Here is a 5809-nt window from a genome sequence, read left to right as displayed (position 1 = left end):
CGGAGACCAATCATTTATTGCCTCGCCATCCTTTTCCCACTCCTTCTCAAAAACCCTATATAAACTCTGTACTTTTGTGGTTCGGGGCCAATCCCTCTGCCTCCTGCGTGAGGTACGTATTGGTCCAGAGCTCTGCCCGAATACAGCTTGTTGCCTTTGCATTGGACACACTCGGTCTCTTGTCGTACTTGGGCGCCGCCCCCTCCCGCTCCCTCTGCCGTGCTCTCCCGAGTTGAGCGGGCACCGCCCCCTCCCGAGATGAGTGGGGCTGGGGAATTGGACTTAACAGTGTCTGATGTGGGAATCAGGGGAACACCGGTGTCCTATTCTAACACTCTCCACAGTGTTCCTCAGAGTCAGGGTCTCTCACATCCCACAATGCACTGGGATAACATGCTTGCATGAAGCTAGCCCTGGCCTTTCATGCAGGTGCTAAGAGTCACATTCAGGGACCCTTGATGGCAAAGCGAGTGCTCTGCCATCTGCCTGTTTTTACCCAGCCCCCAAAGCCCTCAGCTCTGGGCTTCTGGGCACGTACCACACCTGTCTTACACGCGGATGCTGGAGATTCAAACTTGTGCTTACACAGCAGGCAGTGTGGTGACTTAGCCCCCTCCCCTTCCCCCAAGTCTCTTTTAACCTCTGCACTTTGTCTGCAGCCTTTTCATCTTTGTGCCGATTTATTGAACAAAACCAGGCTTTGTCTGGGAAACGCATCGACTGGGTTTTGAACAGTCCGGGGTTTTTTTCTTCCGACCGTACATTTAGTCAGCAAGGGGTTTCTAGGCTCACACAGAGAGAATAAATTTGATCCCCAAATATGGGACCCTGCCTGGGACAGAGGGGCCCTAACAGCCTTACTCTTTCCTCATTCTGACGCTGCTGGGATGGAGGCCCTACTCCTCATTCTGTTCCTGCTGTCATTTGGATGTGGCTGGCTGAAATCTCTCACTAAACATGGACGTTGCTTTCTGAATCTGCAAACATCCTGATCCCCTGTTTTCTTACTGCCTCGTGGCTTTGGTCCTGTGAGCCATCTGAACACTAACTTGGCTTATTATTGCTGGAATCTCTTGAGTGCCAGGTCTCCATTTCTGAAGACCCTCAAACAGAGGGGTCTTCAGAGACCCCCCTCATCAGCAGAGAAGACACAAAGATGTATTGGTGTGCATGGCGACCGGTTCCACCAAAGACCTGGACTTCAAAAGACTTGGATGGCCTGGGTTCTCTAAAACATAAGACGGGATGTTCACAGAGCGGTCCTGTAACTGGCCAATACTAACTGTACTGACTTCTCCAGGACCCACATCAGGCTACTCTGGCGCCCTCTTCTGGCCTCCTTGGGCATCTACACTCACATGCATATACCCACCCTTATACACATATACACACAGCTAAACCTTTTAAATACTGTATGGACCCTGTCTCAAAAAAAGAAAAAGAAAAAAGAAAAGAAAAAGAAAAAAATTGAATAAAATTTTCACAAAGGAGACAATAAAATCTTCACAAAGGCGACAAGAACCTGGTTTATCACATCTTGTTCCAGGCCTGAGCTCAGGGTCCAGCTCTTCCCTGATTCCATCTTTAAACAGCCCCGGGATTTGAGCAAACACAGCATCTTCTGGAGCCAGAGCATATAAACATTAAATCCCACTCTTCCCCGCATCTAACTGCTCCCGTTTATTGAAACGAATAAAAACTCATGAGCAGAAATAGAAAATTCTGCAAAAATATATGCCCATTAATATAATCGTGGAAATCCCCCAAGGCTTTATGAAACAGGAGGAGGATCTCAATCTCAGGAATTCTGCCTCAGGGTGACTGGGGAGGAAGACGGAAACAGCCTCTGCCTCCCAAGAGGACTTCTAAGTGTGGGTAGGAAGGGCCAGCTCAGAGAAGGGTCTCAGAAAAACAGGGGAGGGTCGGGGTAGGGATGGGGGTGGAGGGCTGATCTAAAATCCCTTTCCAGTTAGTGACCCAAGCGTGCTGGCTTGGTGTTTATAAAGGAAACTTTAGGTGCTCTAGAAAAACCATTGTTATGCAAATCAACCTCTTTGTTTTCTTGGTGAATCCAGTTTCTCCGTGGGTGGGGTGGGGGTGTGGGTGTGGGTGGGGCGGGGCGGGACTGGAACGCCTGCAGGAGGGACTTCGCTGGGAGGTTCCACCTGGCTCCGCAGGACCCCAGGGACCTGTAGAAAATGAGGTTCCTTTGCATTCACGCATAAGTTCTGCAAGTGCTTTGAGACCTCCTGACACCTCCCCCCACCCCTGTCCCCTGTCCCCCCCCCCTGCCCCCGCCCCTCGCCTGTCCCCGCCCCCGCCCCGCCCCGGCCCCCCAGCTCAGGGACCTGCTGGTTTCTTCACAGAAGTGATTTCACCTGATCCAGTAGATTCCTCTTTCTCAGCCCCCACCCAGTCCCTTCCCTTCTGTCCCAACAAGGTTTCGTCCTCCATCCAAGAGTAGCCCACCCCAAACAGACATCCTGTAAAACTCAGGGCTGCCCTTAGACGGAGCTAGAGGGATGTCTGGGCCCCACTGGATGAGGAACCAAGCCTGCCCTCCCTTAAGACCCCGATGTAAAGTGTGTGTATGCAGGAGGGTTTCCGGGACCACCCTTCTTTCTGATCAACCAGTTACAAGTTTGGGGTTACCTCCTCATTAGGTTCAAAGTGCTCCCCCAAAATGCCAGTGCTGGTGACAATATCCCGAACACAAGGACTCCGACCAGGAGAACAAAAGGATCGTTGCTGGGTAAACTGAGGCCCAAATTCAGCATGCCTCAAACTGGTTTGTTTGCCAGGAATCTCCTTTAATCCTCCCCCAAAGGTCAATGACCTCTAGCAAGGGTATCTAGTTCTCAGTCAGAAAGGCCCGTATCAGCTCAAAGACCCACATCTGTCACGGGTTGGGTCAAGAAAGGGGTTTTTGAGTTAAAACCCACCTGCTTTTCTGCTGTTTTTCTTCTCTGAACACCCCCCACACATGGTTTGATCCCCAATAAGCCATTCTTTCTCCGTGGACGGTGGTTTTGAGCCCCCCTCCCCTTGTTTACGTTCCTAATATCCACTCACCAGAAGGCCTCACAGAACCAACTTCTGTGGGAGACCAGATGCCTTCCAGGTGTGACACATCCTCCTTCCTGCCCTTCACTTCCGGGTCTGTGATTACAGGGGTCAGGTCCTGATTGTTTTCGCATACACAAAGCCTCTCTGAGGTGAAAGGTGTTGTTTTCACAGGGACTAACATGTGGGTTTCTTCGGAGTTGATTCCACCCACCACCCATCCCCCCTCACGCTCTACCCTACCCCACCCCCATCACCACACCCTAAACCCGGTATCAGGATCAGTGCTGTAGGCAGAGTTGCCTAAGATGGCAGGTTATTGTTACTGGCTGGTTTGGGGGTGGGTAGGGGTCGTGGGGGGTGGGGAAGGTTGGACCTGCTTGGATTAAAGCGGAACGCAGTGTTGACCATCTTTCCACCATTGAGGTTGCTGTTGTTGCAACAGACCAGACCCTCGCCTTTGACCTCTACCTTCTGCTCTGTTCGAGGCCCCGGGCGATTCCCCAGGCTGCCGTCTGCAGCTGTGCAGGGTTTAGTCAAGCAACAGCCAAGGTCAGAATGCTACGTGCAGAACCAATGGAGCCCAGGTTCTCTTCTCCCATAGGGAGCCCATTCGGGATGCTGCAACTGCCCATAGTGGGCACGTTCTTCAAATCTGCCCCAGGTACCCTAAGAGTGAAAGGACACCCCGACATCCTCCATGTGAGACACAAGGAGGCCAGAAAAGGGAAGCGATAAATTCAACATTATACAGCTGTTCGGCTGTAACTAGGATTCACATCAGGCCTTTCCGGCTTGTACCGTTGCCTAGAGCAAAATTCTCTTTAACAGACACCCAGACAGGTTACATGGCTGCCAGTGGCCTTGTCTGCTTGAATTTTGGGCACCATGGAAAACCACACTTTGAAGTCCCAGACCAGTGTCTGAATCCTCACTGGGTCACGTTTTGGCTCTCTACCATGGTCAGATCTCTGAGCCTCAGTTTCCGCCATGTTGGAGTAGAGCGTTACCCGAGTAAGGCGAGAAGTGGGCGGAGCCAGCTCAGTACGCAGCTGAAGGGCCCCTCAGGCTGAGGGCTGAGCGTGGGGCTCTGCCACCAAAGAAAACCAGGAGAACGAAGGGACATGAGCTAAAATCGGGGTGCAGGAAGCGGCTCTGCCAGGGCCCCCCTTGCTGCTCAGAAGCTCGGGGGTACCCCCAGGCCTGTTGACCTCGGTTTTGCAGGTTGGAGAACTGTGTGGCTTTGCATTGAACCCAGGCGGGGGTTTTACAGAAGAGTGGAAATGCATCTCTGCCTGCTCTTGCCTGCGTCGGTCCGTGTGTGGGGGAGGGAGAGGCCCCCCAACTCTCACCCCAAACCCCGCCTCCGGCTACTTCCTTCCCCAGGAGACTTTGGATTTGTTGATATTATTTCATTATTATTGATATTTCTTTCAGAGGGACTCTCATGAATCCCATGGCTAGGCTGGCCTCATACTGGACATCGAGCCAAGAAGGATCTTAACGCCTGATCCTTCGCCTCTACCTTCCAAGTGCTGAGATTGACAGCACAGGCCACCTCGTAATGCAGAGGATCGAACCCAGGGCTTCGTGCACACCGGGCAAGCACTCGCTGAGCAATTGGCTTAAATGTACGGCCCTCACAGGGTACACCCTCAGGAAAGCGTGAGACCCAGATGAATCTCACAAACTATTTGGAGAGGAGCCTGAGCACAGCGCAACAGGGGCCGGGGTGAGGGGTGTCTGAGGTAATATTCTGCGTTTTGTACTGACCACAAAAGCTCCCTCAGCCTCCGTTTAAATGTGACAGATAATGGTCACTGTGATCTCAGGCTTCCTGCTGGGGGGGAGGAGGTCAGTGACATCCTTCATTGTTCTTGTACAAATTAATAGTGTGGCCCACCTCTGGTCACTATGACAACAGTCCTCCCCTCCCCCGCGCTCTTGTGAGCATGAAATGGAATTTATCGGAAAGGCTTTCTAGCGAACCCCAGATAAGCAGAACAGAGAGCGAAATTACCAGAACCCTCAGCACCTCTGAGAGAGGGCCTTTGTTTTTAAGGCTGGTTCAGTCCGTCTCATGAGAGACCCGGAAGCCACCACAGAAAAAGACAGAGCTAATTAAGGAAGGCTGCAGAAGTCGCCCTGGCACAGCGGATCCCACCCACAGCCCATGACACCTTGATCAGCCCAGAGCTTTCCAGAAATGTCAAAAACAATGAGTTTTTCTTTTTCTCTTACTCCCCCAGCATCTCCAAGCTTCCCACTTCAAATTGCCTTTCTTCGGCTCCAGACTCAGAGGGGTACAGAATAGGCCTAGCTACAAAGCAGAGAACCCGGGGCTCCCGGAACTGGAGGGTACCATCAAGGCTCGTGGAGAGGCCGGACACAGACAGGAGCATGGAGAACCAGGCGTGCAAAAGCCCCAAGCAAGGGGAGTCGACACACCGGAAAGGAAGGTGTGTTTGTGTTCCCGTCAGACCTGCCCCCGCCAAAAAAGAACAAATAGATAAAAACATAACAAAAAAATAAAGTACACTTTTCCCTATTATGTAAGTAACTCGGATTGAGAAATTGTAGAAAATTTGGCGTGGCTGTTGTACTTAAGAACATACTGTGGGGGCTGGAGAGATGGCTCAGCGGTTGAGAGCACTGGCTGCTCTTCCAGGGGTCCTGAGTTCAAGTCCCAGAAATCACATGGTGGCTCACGATCATCTGTAATGAGATCTGATGGCCTCTTCTGGTG

The sequence above is a fragment of the Rattus rattus genome, chromosome 9 (genome assembly GCF_011064425.1).
Source record: "Rattus rattus isolate New Zealand chromosome 9, Rrattus_CSIRO_v1, whole genome shotgun sequence".
Taxonomy (NCBI): domain Eukaryota; kingdom Metazoa; phylum Chordata; class Mammalia; order Rodentia; family Muridae; genus Rattus; species Rattus rattus.
This window is presented reverse-complemented; position numbering follows the sequence as displayed.